Genomic DNA, 16,434 nt, shown 5'->3' with positions numbered 1-16,434 from the left:
CATTTTTTCAGCAACTGACTACCTAAATATAGCTTTAAGTACCCGTGTACAAAAGCTCGCCCATCTACAGCTATGCAGAGCCTAATCTGCCACTCTTAATGATGAGAGGTAATAGCTGAATACATGAGTGATCTTATTAAATAATTTTGCTTTCAGTACCTGTTATCCTCTTAGGATCAGCTTCAAAGATATTACAATCAAAATATCAACAAATATTTATTAAAGTAGAACAGCATGCAGAGAGTCATGTAAAGCTTTTTGAGTATTTGTAAACTGACATGCAAGGCAAATGAAAATAAATTTTATCCAAGCCCAAAGGCAAAACTGGGTTTCTTATTGATACAACAAAAGCAATGACTAACAAGCCTCTATTGTGATCTTTCATTTCTAGAGCGTTTATTTCTGAAAGCTTGGCATTACTGAATTGCTCACAAAGCACTGGAAAACACTACCTGGCAAGGAACAGTTTTCTGGTGTGGGTTTGGGGTTTTTTCCTTTCTTTTCTCTTTTACTGATGAAATAGGCCTACATCAATGACCCTGCTATCTTGTAATCCTAGATGTGTTACCAGGCAACCATTATATGCAGCAGCACCTGGCTTGCCCCTCTCTATAAATAACCCAAACCTCCCAAATCCTTTCACTCCATGCACTAATGAAAGTGGCATTTTTCTACTGCTAAATGCTTACTCAGGTATTTCCTTAAAAATTTTAGTGATAAAATGCTAGTTATCCTTTCCCAAAGGAATGTGATCAGTTAACAGGCTCTAACTGCACATAGTTATATTTTCACTCAACTATATACTTCAAATGAGGCTTTTTTTGTGAACTAAAGTAAATTATTTAGAAGCCAGGAACAATGTCAACAAATGTAGCATGAGTCAAAAATCTATGAGCTCTGGGTGACTATGCCAAAAGATTTATCACAAGCCAAATATACATTTTTGTCCTCAGTGCTATACAACTCTGAAACAGTAAATTAGAATCATAGAATCATAAAATGGTTTGGGATGGAAAGAACCTTAAAAATCATCTCATTTCCAAGCTCCCTGCCATGTGTAGGGGATGCCTCCCACTAGACCATGTTGCTCAAAGCCCCATCCAACCTTGCCTTGAACAGATCCAGGGAGGGGGCACCCACAATTTCTCTGGGCAACCTGTGCCACTGCCTCACCACCCTCACAGTAAAATTTCTTTCTAATAGCTAATCTAAATTTGCCCCTTTTCAGTTTAAAGCCATTCCTCCTCATTCTATCACTCCATGTCCTTGTGAAAAGTCCCTTTCCAGCTTTTTTGTAGTTCCCCTTTAGGGAAGTACACTGGAGGGCTGCAGTGAGGTCTCCCTAGAGCCCTCCTTCCTCCAGGCATAGGAGAGGTACTCCAGCCCTCTGACCATTACTGTAGCCAAAATTTGTATATGGCTTTTCTGAGATATCACCAAACAATTCATATTTAGCATTTAGGTAATAACAATAATAATAAAAAAGACAGAGTAATGTTTTCTGTACATTTCCTTAAGGCAGATGTCATGTACTGATAAACTCCTGAATTAGCTGGGATTGATTACAAGAGTAAGCTGAAAGTGTAACTAATGATGCTAGAAGAAATAGCAATTAAATGGTAGTCAACATCCCTCATGGCAATGCAGGGACTCTTACATACAAGGTGAACTTTGCAGCAAAATGAAAGTCTGGCAGTTAATCACACATCATCCAATGTTTCTACAGATAAACTCTAAAATTTAATGCAGAGGACACAAAATCCATTCCATCTGGGCTTGGCTGTGAGACTTCAGTCAGACTGGAAAATGAGGTGTAAGAGGCTTTGGTGTACAATGTCCATCAAACCCTGACAACATGAAGCCAGTGTACAATTAGCATCTACCAGCACAGCTGTTCTGATGGAGTCACAGCTAGCAATAAATCCAGAACAAGCAGAAGAACTGCCACTTATGCTGGGCAAAAAATTCATAAGAGGAGAGCAGCACTGCCATACATCATGTCTTTTGTACTCTGAGTAGAGCTTTTTCCATGGAGGAGTTTCTGGTTTCTGTTCCATTAAGGAACCCTTTACCACCTTGACTAAGGATTAGCAACCAGAAGTTTCTAAATTATGTATTAATATGGATTTTCACAGACTTCTGCAAACCTGAACAAGGTGTCCTAGCACACTATAGAATGGTCTCAATGCTTGATTCTATCCCAGCCTGAAAGGATAGGTAGAATTTTACAAAGCCAAAGAAGTTCAAAGCAACAAGCACCAGAGCACCCTAGAGCAAGGAATAACAATGCAATAAGCAGAGTATAGGCTTAACAAAAATCTTCAAGAGAGTTTGCAAGGATACTTCAGAGGCAGGTAAACATGTTAGTGGAATGGCAAGAGGGACCCTAATGAGTGACAGTATACACTTGAAAGCAAATCTGCTTTATGGTAAGTTTAAACTCCAAGGTAGATTATTCAGCACAGAATAAAATTTTTGTTCTCTGAAGAACTTACACAGAAAAAAACCCAAGAGGAATCACTAAGCACTCAAAGCTGCCATTATTTTTTTATTGGTGTCTTGGTTTAGCACAGCCTGAGTTTTAGTGGGGGGGGCATTGTCACAGAGGTGGCTTCTGTGAGAAGCTGCTAGGAGCTTCCACCATGTCCAGCAGAGCCAATCCCTGATGGCTCTGAGGATGGACATGCTGCTGGCCAAGGCTGGGCCAATTAGAGAGGCTGGTAACACCTCTGTGGTGACATAGTTAAGAAGAAATCAAAACAAAAGTAGTGGCACAGTTTTAATTCCAGTCAGAGAAGAGGAGGAGGTGAGAACATGTGATGGAAACAACATGGCAGCACCAAAGTGAGTGGAGAAGGAGGGGCAGGAGGTGCTCCAGGCTCCAGAGCCGCAATTCCTCTGCCGGCCATGGTGAGGCCTTGCTGAGGCAGCTGCGCCCCTGCAGCCCGTGGGGATCCATGGGGGATGCAGAGATCCACCTGCAGCCCATTTTGGGAGGACTGCTGCTTGTGAGGTTGGACCTACTCCGGAGAAGTTCCCAGAGAGCTGCCTCCCGTGGGAGGGACCCCACAGTCTCACAGGGCAAGGACTCCTCTCCCAGAGCAGCAGAAGAAAACCTTGGGTGATGAACTGACCAAACCCCCATGCCATGTCTCCCTGGGCTATTGCAGTAAGGAGGGATGGGTTGAGGGAAAAAAGGTGTTTTTAAGGGCTTATTTTAATTCTCATTCTCCTCCTCTGACTCTGTTAGTACTAAACTCACTTTGTAGCTCTAAGATGAGCCTGTTTTCCCCGTGGAGTGTTTTCTCCCAATCCTCATCTCAACTCCCGAACCCATCATTAAATTTTCTGCCCATCTGTAACAGGGGAGGCTGAGTGAAAGGCTTTTGTGGGTGCCTGGCATTTGGCCAGTGTCAAACCATGACAACTGGTCAATATTGTTTCACTTTTTTTCCCTCATTAACACATCTGTTAAGTGGATGGGCTCCTCACTCAATCATAAGCATGAGCAAAATTGGATGTTTACACACAGGACTATGCTTGGGGTAGGTTAACAGAATGCTCTGAGAAGCAGAGCTCAGCTGTGACCCTGGGGTATCCTGAAAGATTACAGCTGGCTAGAAGGGAAAAGTAGTTTTGACTGGAAGCAACTGGCATCTGGAAAAACACTGCATCCACTGTGTAGTACAGAAAGTGTAAATAATGAAAAATGAGAAATATCTCTTCCTGTGGAACAAAAAATGCAACCCCTCTAAAAACTTATTTATAATGAGTAATTTTTCAGCACCAGGAACTATATTTCCTAATGTGTGATTTGCTGTCACTGAGCTCAGTGACAGCTTCTGCTTCTCTTTAAATGACTAAACGATCCCATGAAGGACTTTCCTGCTCTGATTTTCTATGAATCTGTGACAATATTAGAGGCGACTAGCAAGGCCAGTTCTAAGCATTTTGAAATTGGTTAGATTTTCTAGAAGCTTAACATGTCTTCAGTCAAGCTCTTTTGTCCTGAATTTTGAGATAAGAAGTCATTGAAATTAAAGAATTGTGAGCACAACAGCAGGGAGATGTGTTCCCAAGGGGTTTTATTCATGGTAATACCTCCCTAAATATTTGAATTAATGTATGCCAATTGTTATTTACACAATAAGAGAGTTATTTAACTGACTAACAGGATTACGTTCATCTAATTGAGACAATGGTAGAATTGTTCACAGTGACATTTTAATCTATGGTGAAAATGCAGAAAATTTTAAATTTATTTGTAGCTGAGCTGAGATAAAATTTATATGATCGACAGGCATAAAATCTAATATGCAATTATCCCTTAAATTTCTCAATACACAATTTTGCAATACACAGAAAAACAAAGCATTTACAGTAGTGGCACAGATTCAGACCACACTAACAGTTGTATACTGTGATATGAGTTGTACGGCTGAGAGAAGAGCTGGGCAATCAGCACAGTATCATATTAGGTTGAACTAAACTTTCTTACATGTATGTTTTCAGTAAGCCCAGGAAGCACAATTTGATGTTAGTCCCACATAGCTAAACACCAGACTATATTCCATCTATACTCTAGAACAAGCAGTGCCTGCTTAGTAAAGGCATGACCGAGCCTGTTCTAGAAGCCAGCACAAAATTTAGCTGCTTGTACCATTGTGTACCACAGTCTAGATTCCCCCCTGAGAAAACAGAACTATAAATAATTTCTGCAATGGAAAACCTCTTGGATCCTTAACCAGGCAGTCTGATATAGTGGCTGTGAGAACAGCAACTAATTTACATTTTGAAGAAACTAAATTATATAAGATGTGCATGCATGGCACACACACACACACACACACACACACACACACACATACACAGAGCATGTTCCATGGACATGGATCCCTATTTGCTGATCTAATATCTATCTGATTATTGAGTTGAAGATCATCAGCATTGTTGCAAGAGTATACATCCATAGGCTAAGTCAATTCAGCATGTAATGGTAGAATTTTCTCCAACTGTAAATTGATAGTATTATTTTGAAAAACTCAAATACTTTATTGTATATATGACATGACAAAACTGTAATGTTTGGCTTACTGAAATCTAATACCACTTTGTCAAAAGCATTAAAAAATAAATGTACTTGAGAATCTACATGAGTTTTTTTTTTTTTTTAAGTTTTACCTCTCTCTGACTGTATAGATCTGTGGCTAGAATGTTACTTTCAGATATTGAAGGGAAGGAACAATCTAGTTTTATCATGCTTTACGTTGCTTTTTTTTTTTTTCTTTTGCCTTTTTTTTTTGTCTCCCTGGGGTTTTTTTTCTAATGCCAAAATTGTTTAAATGGCTTTATATTTAATCATTTAAAAATGCCTTTGCAGATGGATGGCAACCTGAGTTTTTTGTTCCCCTTCTCATTTATTATAACCAGTGCTGGTCAAATAAGCCTTGGTAGCTGCATATTATGCAATTCACTTTTTTGTTCATGGTAAATGACAAAGAGAAGAAATCACTTCTCTCTCTTGTTTTTTGAATCAACTCTGAATATTGCTTGAGGAATGGCTATGTATATAGATAGAAATCTCTTCCAAAAGCATTAGCATTAGCTACCATCTGACTTCTGCAAAAAATACTCTGATAAATAGGTGTTAATAGTTTCCAGTCAACTTTCAATGCTTACAGCAAATAGTGTAAATTGAAAAAAGCATTTAAATGGAATCCTGTAAATCACTGTGAGTGCTATGGAAGACTGCAGATATATTTTAAATAAAAACTATTATACAGTAAACTTGCTGATATTCCTCACACAGAATTTCCACTTTGTTGCTGTGATACGTGCTCAAATGCAAAAGTTTCAGCATCTATGCCTCTGTATCTAGGACACATAGGTAAGCACATCTTCTCTTGTCTTCCAAATAAAATGTCCTGGTATTTATAACCCTATATTGTAATTTTTTGGTTTTGCTTCTTTTTGTCACTGTAAATCCAGATGTTTTAAAATGAGGATTTCTAGTGAAATACACAACTCGTTAAGCCCAAGGCATAGTTTAGCTATGCCCTGTTACCCTGCAAAGACAGGGCCGATACTGAGGAGATGCCATGCTGGCTCAGAAGCAAAAGCCACACAACACTGTCAATACAATGAGTGGCCATCACTAACAAGTCTAAAAGATTTGGAGACTGAGCCTATCTCTTTACTCAATGTTCTCCTTTGTGTTAGGTGATGTTTTGGTGTGGGCATGCACTAATAAAACTGCCTTTAGCTAAAGGACAATATAGTTCAATTAGGCAAAAGCTCCCATAAGAGACAAAAGAGTTTTAGACTTTCATCACTGAAGCCATCAACTGGCCTCAACAGACTGATAGACTGGTATTTGTTAGATGCTCTGTATTCTTCTGAAAGGACTAATGCTGAGAATGCAAAAATGTGAACTTTTGAAATACCACACAGACACTAGGTTGCATTTTTTCCTGGGGCAATCCCACTGTTTTTTCTAGTAGGGAATTTGGTTCTGCAGATAATACTCTCAGTCTCTCTAGGGAGCCAACACTAAGCATATCTGTCTGCTTTCCAGAAATAGGGGAATTTCTGTCCATAAAGCACCATATATATATGGAAAGCCACATCCTCCTTGCTTCTATGCCCACGCTCTTTTTGTGAGTGCACACAGAATGATAAAGCTGGATTTATTAATTATAATTGTCCAACAATAGACATATGACAAACAATATCCAAAAACCACAATGTGTCATGAAGAGGAGAAGAAGGAAGAAAAAAAAATAAAGACAATGAGGAACAACCAGGTTCAGTGTTTCTAGAAGATAATACTGTAAATCAAGAATAAAAGACAGGATCCAATTACTTGATGAAAGAACAAAAAGCCTAGTAAATTAAAGAGATGATGAAATAAAGAATGGCAGTGGTGTTAATCAAGCACCATTACATGGGATGGTATGGACCCAAGTGTGTGAAATTGAATAGCGAAGTGGAACCAACTGAGAAGTCCTGGGAGCAATCCAGGGTAAAACATACAAAAGAACTGGTTTTTATGTTGTTTTTATATCTTTTATTGCACAGATGCTGGTTACAAATGAATACAGTTGGCTTGTTCATCTCAAATCAATAAGAAGTGCTTTGCTGATCTCTTCCTCTCTAACCTCAGACTACTTAACCTTGTACTTCAAAATTATTAACTACTGCTACATCCTGAATTCTTTCTCCTGCAAAGGTCCAAGTTAGAACAACTCATGTGCCATGTTTAGCATTGGTGTTACAGAGTTCAAAAAACTGGAATCAAAAATGGGATAAATGTCACAATGGGATAGAAATAGTCATCCTAAGAGGGACAAAATTTCAGGAGAATGGAGATCTGGCACTAGCTGCAGCAGTGCCTATTCTGTTTCTATGTGGCCAAATCTATTCCATTTCTATTCTGAAACACTCAGATATACAGATGGGACCTGCATGTTCTCCTATATATTAATAGCAACCATCAATCTTTTGCAGAGCTGTCACATCATTAAAAGCAGGGAGCATTCAACAAAGTAGCATATCAAGAGCCCTTAGAAATGCAGATGAAGAAGTTTAGGACAAACACACAGCTAGGAAATTGCTTTTCACTTTCAGACTCAACTAAATACAGTATTTCTAAACAGGCCCAGATTGCCTAACAAACATTCTATTTCAAGCCACTATTTCTAATTCAAAATGTTTCATTAACTGAAGTGTTGTCTCCACCAAGTTTGTATTTTCCTCATTCCACTGGTCTTGTGATACTATTTATGACTGTCATCAGTCTAATATTGAATTAAGCTTAATATTAAATCATGCTTTGAAGCAGAGAGGCCATGGCATGGGTCCTCTGGCCTCAGGTGCTCCCTCAGAGAGCAGGGCTGAAGGAGCACCCTGCAGAGCAGTGTGGAGTGTTCAACACTGCCATTGTGAGAAATGGTGAGGACAGATGTGCTTTCCTGATGTGGTGCCAAACAACAATGCATGTGAGATGATCAGCTTTCCCTGTAGTGTGTTGGAGAAATATTCCTATGCTCTAGCCTGCAGTTTCTTACTGCTCCACCTAAGGGGGACAGGAGGAAGAACAGACAGCCTGTAAAAAAAAAAAAGCTTCCATTTTTGCATTTTGTATTCTTACAAAACTGGGGAAGGATATCTTGGATCAGGCAAGGGATGGAAATAAGAATATGAAAGATGCCCTCCTTGGACAGACCAGTGGTCTGTCTACTGCTATTTCTCTTTCTATTTCTCAAACAGCAGACCTGTCCCCAGGAGCTGGGGAGGACACTCAGCCACTCACACCTGACCCTTCAGCTGCAGGCAGCAGACATCTGTGTCTTCCTGCATTTGCAGCATTACACAGTGTCACCAGTATGGCAAACACAGATAAGGCTATGAAAAAACATGGCCACGTTCCAGTGTTTTCCTAGAGTGGCTGAGAGCTGCAAGTAAAGAAGCAAACATGTTTCTCCAGACACAGCCTGGACAGACCTGTGCTGTGCATGCTGCCCAAGCTCTGCTCTGCTGTCAGGCCACATCCGTGCTTTTCGTGCAGGCCACCACTCAACCTGTGTTGCTAACTAGCTACCCTGGCTGAGCTGGAGAGTGGTTGAGGCTGTCAGTTTGGTTTAGGCTGGGAAGGGCCACAAGTATCCTCCTGCAAGAGCTGACTACATCTAACAGGATTCACTGCTGACGAGCTAGTGGTAGCTTTCCAGTACTTCAAGTTTGCTTTATGCTGATACTGAAAGCTCTCTCACAACCCACTCAGCTTCCCCTTTCCTGGGGGTTATAAATATACAGGCTGTGAAAACCTGGGAGTTTTCCTCATGGCAATCACTCTGTTGATGTTGGATACATTTGGCACACGTTGTCAGGGTGTTTTCAGTGCCTTGAAAAGCAATATCATATCTTTGACCTCTTGATACAGCCGAAGTTGTGTAAAGGAGCAAGGCTGCAGAAGGTGACTTTGGCTGCTGTTAGTTTATAAACACCTTTATGCCATGCCCTTGTAAAGCTGACTCCAACACGTTGACTAGTTAGATTGAAATAGGAACTTTGCCTTCCCAAAGGACAAGCACAGACACTGGGATTAGTAAAGGATTTACTGTCCTTGTCTTTCATCTGAAAGAAGGAACAAAACTGCCTTTTTTGGACAACTGCTTTTTAACATGTCTGTTTTTCTCTATGTCATAACTAATGTACACCCCTTAAGGCTTACAACAATAGCTGTGTGTACAGCTACCTCTGTTCGTTAAGAGACTGACCTGTGTTCTATTAATATTTATAGATTTAAATTTTTAATACACAACAATTCTGCATTATTGAATAGGTGACTTCCTGCATTTTAATGGTTATGGAGTAGGAGTGGGCTCTTTGTAGTTAACATTGCAATAAATTTTTCATGATTAAATAAAAAGTTCTTACCTCTAACTTCCTCAAACAAAATCCTCTTGAACAACAAGTTGGTGCAGTGGTGAAGGATTCTCTTAAGAGTTTTATGATATTTGTTGCAAATTTTCTTAGGCAATTTAAATTTATGGTACATAAGGATTTTCTATATCTGGAAGTATTTAATAAGGTTCTTTAAAAAAAGTTGCTGAATTATTCAAACATCAATTTGGGGTTATTTACTCAGTTTTGGAGACAACTGAATTCTTACTTTCAAAACTAACCCTTGTGTTTTAGTAGATGCAAACTGACAGGAGATTAACAATGTTAACTTGAGTTGGCATCTTGGACCAGGACTGGGATGTATATTCAGTCTTCCATTCATTAACCTTGAAAAGGCTTTAATAGCTGCATTGTAAAGAGCTTCTATTTTGTAAAACCATGTGGGATTTTAAGACTGTTGTGAATGAGTATTTTACGTTGCTCAAAGAATCCCTGGCAAAGGTATCAGCAGAAGCAGGTTTAATATAAAAGGGAAAGTATGACAAAGTTCATTGGCAAAGTTCACTCTATTACTTTTACATGGTTAAAGCACATAGAGAAAAATCAGACTAAAATGGTAAGACTAAAATCAATCAATCTGAACAAAAAAACAACCTAAAATGATATATGTGGAGTCTGGGGATAGAAAAAGGGGTAAGGATGGGAAAGAGTAAGGATCAAAAGGAATAAGGGAGGCTCTCCTGTTGTATCATAAGGTTCAGAGTGGACTCCCTTGCCAAACTGAACCCAGGACTTGGCCACCAGTTTAGGCTTAGAGGTTTTAACAGCACATAAACTTGACAGCACTTAATTGATAGACTAATTTAAACAATTTAACAAAAGATTCTTATAGAATTTACTAGCACAGCAAGAACTCACAGGCACAACTTACTTATGAATGTAATGTATTTAAGAGTCCAAGATACAAACATTCATAGTCCATTTGCTATCGCACATTCACATTCACACTGACTTAAAAGAGTATGTGTAAAGTAAATTTCTATTATCTACTTTCTTTTGCATATATTTTTTATTTTTAACTTTTCAACAAAAATAAGTGCAGCTCAGCTTATATAATTGTTGGAATATAGTTATGCCTGTGAGCCAAGGATTCAGCTGATGGATTTGTCACAATAATTCCTTATTTGCAATGTAACGCAGCTTTATTTGCCCTCAATGAATGTAAAGAAAGATAAAATTCTTGCAATCTCTGCAGAGGAGTTAGTGGTGCTTTGGCAGTATCTCACACTAGTTGAAGAATTTTGAGCACATGTAAGCCCTATGAGCTATATTTCAATATTCAGGATGATCCAGAAGGGTCAATAATTCATTGCCGTAAATTCTGAACCTGGATCATAACAACATCACATAAGATGCATCACAGAAGATTTCTGCTGTTTTACAGAAGATTTCTCCATAAAAGAAGAAATGTTTAATGAGGAATTTGGAGACAAAGTAACTGAAACAATTTTATTATCTATCCTGTGGTGTATCTGTATCCTGGTGACAGTCAGATCTATACTGTGTGCAGATGTACTTGCACACAGTATAGATAATAAACACTTCATGGCATTTGATGAAAGGGGTTGTACTGTTTTAGATTCCTTTCTGATAATGTTCTCATGTTGACTTCACTGAAAATATTGGTCAGGAGACAATTAAGAAATTAAATGTATTCCTAAAGCAAAACAACAATACCACTATGCCAGATATGCTATATTAAAGCAATTATAATTATTAATATAATATAATATTCAGGTTTTAATGTTTAAGTTCTGATTTTCCAGCCTTGAAATCCATCCCATCCTGTGAACCTCAATTTAATTTCATTTTTTATCATCTTTTGCAAACATTTTGTTTTCCCTTGGTACATGAGTCAATTTAATAACCTGATCAAAGATCAGAATTTCTTGTATATATGGACTATAATAAATTTATGTCATTTTCCTGAAATTTGTATCAAACCAGAGTAACACTTCAAGAGAGGTCTGGCTATATTTCATATTTGAACACTATATAAAATAGTAAGACACCCATTCTCATTACACAGTGACATAAAAACTAGACATAAAAACTAAAAACATTTCCTTGCATCCTCAAAAATGCAAGCTGGCAAGCTCTCCTGGGATATGATTAACAGCTTTTCAGCTGGGGGTACTTACTTAATAATGAAATTATTTCTTTAACTATTAACCTTTGATGACATCAATAATTCTCATGTTTAGGACACAACAGGGTCTGGTATTGGACACGGGGGAGGAACATGCACTGACAAACACTGCAAACAGCCATACCTAAACAGAGTCTTTAGGGTGGCTTTAGCTTCCATGCTTCCATGTCAACAGCTAACCAAAAGCCATGTTTTCAGTGGCAGTCAGGAGCTTGTGGCTTCCACAGTCCTGTTATGAGGAGATTTTCAGAAACATTCAGGCACCAGCTCTTCTGAAAAATCTACTAATTGCTTTAGGTGCTGGAGACAGCTTTGGTCTTCTAATGAGCTGTCCCCCTTACAGCCATTTCTCAGCCCCAGGGAACAGCAGCTCAAAGGCTCTGCCTTACTCTGCCATTTCTCTGCCATTATGTTCACTCACCCCTTCCCTCTCAAGCCTTTGGTGCCTGTGTTTTACTCCTGTCACAGCTCGTTCCTGTTCCAGCAGTAAGTGTGGACTTTTTTATTTTGTGCTTGACCAACAGAGAGGTATTCCCTTCCTGCTAAAGCCCTCTGGGCATGACTCCAGCACAAGGAATGTCTGTTTGCAAATTACCCTAGTGCTGGGAGACAATGATAGATGACCTCTCACAATATTGGGTGAGATATTGATTAAAGTCATTGATCCCATTTTTGAGTGACTGTTTCACCCAGGTAGACAAGTGAAATGAAAAATCTGTCAGTGTCTGCAAAAGCCTTTTTCAGAGACATCAGAAGCTTTTTTGTTTGGGTTTTTTTTTTTTTTTTTGGTTGACCTTTTGGGCTCAACAGGGTTAAAAGAATTCATAATATTGTTCATATGTGTGTGGGTTTTTTGTTTGGGTTGGGTTAGTTGGGTTTAGTTGGTTTTTTTAAGAGCCTTCTTCTATGCAAATAAGTTGTTTATTTGCTTGATTGGGTTTTAGATAGACAAGATACAACTGCATATCACTCAACCCTTTACTCATGAGCAGCCCTCAGTGACAGGGCCACTGCTCCCCTAGGTAGGAAATCCTTTGCAGATGAGGCAACACGACCTGTGAGCATGTTTGCTAAGGCTAGGTCTACATATTCCATACACCATTTTATGTTTTGGAAGAAGCTATTCTAGTTTTTTTAATGTATGACCACCTAAAGGAATCAGTTATTACTTTGTGTTATTTTACTGGCACGACATTAGTGGCTTGTCTTGTTGACATTAACAGACAATCCAAGGCTAGATCTCAAATGTAAATGATAAAAACTATCACCTTGTAAGTCAGCTGTTAATACTTTCAGACTCACCACCATAACATGTGCTACTACCTGAAAATAAATGTTCCATTAAAATGTTTTCATTTGTTTCTGAGCTGCACTGCACACGTGTTCTGATAGTATTACAGCTGGTTAGGTGAAGTTATATAATGCCAATCTGTTTCTGAGGGAGCACATAGGCGAATTTCCACCAATGACATACAAATAGTCATCATCAGAAATTTGCCTATAAATAATGGATTTAGCATTCATGCATGCAAAAGTGGGGTAATGAAGATGCTGGCCTTGGCAGCTGCATTCGTAATGAAATAGAAAAAGAACTCTGTATTTCATTCCAGGATCTGCAAAAGGCAAACACATCTCTGGTATCACCTGGGAGGGAGCTATGCATCAGAACAGGTTGCTGGGAGGGTGCAACAAAGAGTTTAAATAGATATTTTCAGGCAGAGAACACAGCAGTTAATGAGTTGGCTGAGAAAGTATCACTTCTGCAAAAAATGTGAATGTTGAGAAAATCTTTTCACACTGAAACCAAACAAAGCAATCAATGTTGACTCTGTACAAAGGTTTTCCTACATGAGAATTGCTCAGTTGCCCAATAGCTCCATCTGCCAAAGGATAATTCTACTTTCCCTCTTATTCAGAGTGCTTTGTGACACTTGATATACTGCTTATAAGACATGCTGTGCAGCAATTCTCCATTACCAAATCAAAAGAGATGACATTTCACTTTTTGGTGTCCGAAAAACTTCAGCACATTTAGTATGGTATAAGAAAACTTTCTTTGTTTAGATCAGCAACACCACAGTCAGCCCCCAGAAACCACTCCCCTTAGCCCTCCCAGGTAACACTGTGCCTCATTGCTCTCCTTGCCAATAACTCAGGCTGCAAATCATTGCTTGGGTTATCTGAGGCAAACCAGTCCCATCTTTGTGTCCAGTCAGCATTCCCCTTTTAGCCTCATCGCTAGGCTTCTGAATATTCTTGATTAGTTGATAACAATTGAAGAAGAAAAACATTCTAAGGCTGAAGCACGTGTCACTGGAGTCCTACTTTCATTATAATACTCCATCTTTAGAACAAAACCAAGCACATCCCCCCACTGCAGACCTACAGTTTGAACATTCACATCTGGAAGTTAGCCATGAACAAGCACAGCCAGATCCAATAGAAATGTTAGAGTCTATATTATCTCCTCTCCCCTGCTATTATCCTCTAACGCCTGACAAAACAGAAGTGTGCAGCAAGTTAATAAAGTTTCTCTGGTTTAGTAAATGAAGAGTCAGAGTTTACTTCTCAACTAGTTAACAATATGCTAAACAGGAATTTGGGACTCCTGTGTCCTTGAAATCCCTGATTTTTAGCCTTGTTGATAAAAAGAGAGAAATGTGGCACGAAGTATACTTCGAGCTGAGCCTCCCCAGCTGGGACACAGGGTTCTCATCTCAGAACTCTGGCTCCAGAGCAAAGCCCAGACTCCCCCATTCTGTCACCTGCAATGATTAAGCATTCATGCCAACCCATGCAGCCTGGAAAGGTCATAAAAACCAAGCACACTGTCAACCCATCCTCCTTGGGAGCAACTGCAGACTTCCACTCACCTCTGCCGAAGAAGAAGGAAAGAGACTCCCTGCGTAGGCATCTCCATGGTCAACAAACACATCTGGTCACCTCTCACATCACTGTCAGGGAAATATGCTGGCACCAAATGAAAGCAAAAGCCTTTCCTGATCAGACCAAGAAAGTCTGACAATTGTCTTGTGGTGGATGCCAGAGAGATTCTGAATATTTTGGCAGAAACAGCGGCTTTTTCTAGGTGGGAATCTGCCTACATAGTATTTATGCAAACATTTCCTCACTTGGTCTGTAACCACCCCTTCACAGCAAAGCAGAGCAGCATTATCGCCAATTCTTTAGATAGTTGTGAGTTTAAAATACTACCACTGCCTAAAATAAAAGGAATTTCAATCACAGTGCTCCCTGAAATGAAAGAGGTGGATGCCAGTTTGACAATTTAAGCTGATAGCAGAGATACTGCCTCTCCAGCATTTTTGGCACCTGGCCTAGGGAGGAAGGAACGAGAAGAAAGGACAAAGAGAAAGTAGGGATAAAAGGAGGAGGAACGTGATCCAGTTCATTTAATATAATGACAGAAATCCCTGGAGGGACACTGATTTACATCTACAGGCACTTCAGAGCCAGCATTAATAACAGGTACACAGTTGTACGACTGATACAGCAGCTCAAAGAGAGAATGTGAGCAAAAGAATTATATCTAGCATAATAAAAACAATCAAGCCTGCAGGTCAGAATGTAAGGGAAGGATAGTAACTGCTGAGCCCAAAATTACTACCTTGGTTAGCAGCCAAGATAAAGAGTGGGTCATAAATTATCCACAGGTAAAAGTCAGAAAATAGGTATTTCTGCATCCACACCTGAACTGAAAGCAGCAGTGTGTGAAAATTGATTAGCTATGCATGCAGGTTTACAAAATACCTAAACAAAGATTCCTGAGCCCTCTGCAAGCACAAGATCAGGCATGTAAGAGAACAGCATCAGCATCAGCACATTAGCATCAGCAAAGAACACTTTTTTTGGTCCAGGTACATATTCCTGAATTAGGCACTGGAGAGAACTGTTAAAAAAAGCCTCAAAGCATTATCCCTAACTGAAGCAGAGCTATGGTCCCAGAATACTGCTGCAGGCAGGGGAGTGTGGGGGTATCAAGGACTCAGAAAGTTACTAAGGCACAAAACTTGTAGGCATTGCTGGGCTGCCTAAGCACCACGTGAATACAGCTCAAGCAAGAACATTGCAAAAGCTGAGGAACATGGAAGTATATGAAAGCAAACACTTCAAATCAGTATTTAGCTCACATTTACACCCAATCTAGCAGAACATTACAGAAAATTTAGAATGCCAGGCAGCATTACTGTTCACAACAAGGAGGTCTGGCTTAGCATACTGGATATTGCAAGCTCTCCCCTCAGTGCAGCCTCATATAATCAAATGGGAGAGATGCAAAACATTCCCAGGAAAGACCATATTAGTAAATGCATCAAGCAGCATGTCAGAAGCTGAGCAAAACATTTTGCCACAGAACGTAAATTGGCCAATATAAAGAACTACTAATAACTGGAAAACATGTAATTTAGTAAACTAAGTAAGAATCACTTATGGATTATACTGTTAAGACCAACATATTCAGGGCCAAGATAGCAAACAGAAATCATCTGCAACAGCAGTGGATCCAAATTTCTTACCCTCTGTTGACAGAGACTTCTCATTTCCAATATGCAAGAATTAGAGACAAAACAGAAGGCACTGAAATGCCTTTGCCCAAGCTGTAAAGATTGCCAAGTATCAGCTGTAGTCTGGTCCTTCTGTCCTTTAAACAAATGGCCACAGCTAATGCAGCAAGCCATCCTGGTATTCAGGGCTTTTTTCATGACCAACTGGTGATGTGTCCCTTCTGGAATTGAAATGGCTCAAAAGAAACTGGCCTGTGGAAGAAAGACTCATATATAATAATCTCTAAGGAAAGATGT

At 39.4% G+C, this 16,434-nt stretch overlaps 1 protein-coding gene across 3 annotated transcripts in view; it reads right to left on the bottom strand.

The window, feature by feature from the left end:
• Positions 1-14,950, bottom strand: part of MEI4 (meiotic double-stranded break formation protein 4) — a 132,761-nt gene extending 117,811 nt beyond the window's left edge. The window contains exons 1-2 of one of the 3 annotated variants that reach the window (XM_077174846.1): positions 14,488-14,944; positions 11,739-11,843 (exon numbers count right to left, since the gene is read on the bottom strand). The gene's annotated coding sequence lies outside the window, so the exon portion shown is untranslated. Of the gene's footprint in view, positions 1-11,738; positions 11,844-14,487 lie in introns of all 3 variants that reach the window. The other 2 variants (XM_077174848.1, XM_077174845.1) reach the window with 2 other exon arrangements.
• Between the last annotated feature and the right edge of the window lie 1,484 nt (positions 14,951-16,434).

This window comes from Agelaius phoeniceus, chromosome 3, assembly GCF_051311805.1.
Source record: "Agelaius phoeniceus isolate bAgePho1 chromosome 3, bAgePho1.hap1, whole genome shotgun sequence".
NCBI classification, from domain to species: domain Eukaryota; kingdom Metazoa; phylum Chordata; class Aves; order Passeriformes; family Icteridae; genus Agelaius; species Agelaius phoeniceus.
The sequence above is the reverse complement of the archived record's forward strand: the minus strand, read 5'-3'. Positions and strand labels throughout refer to the sequence as shown.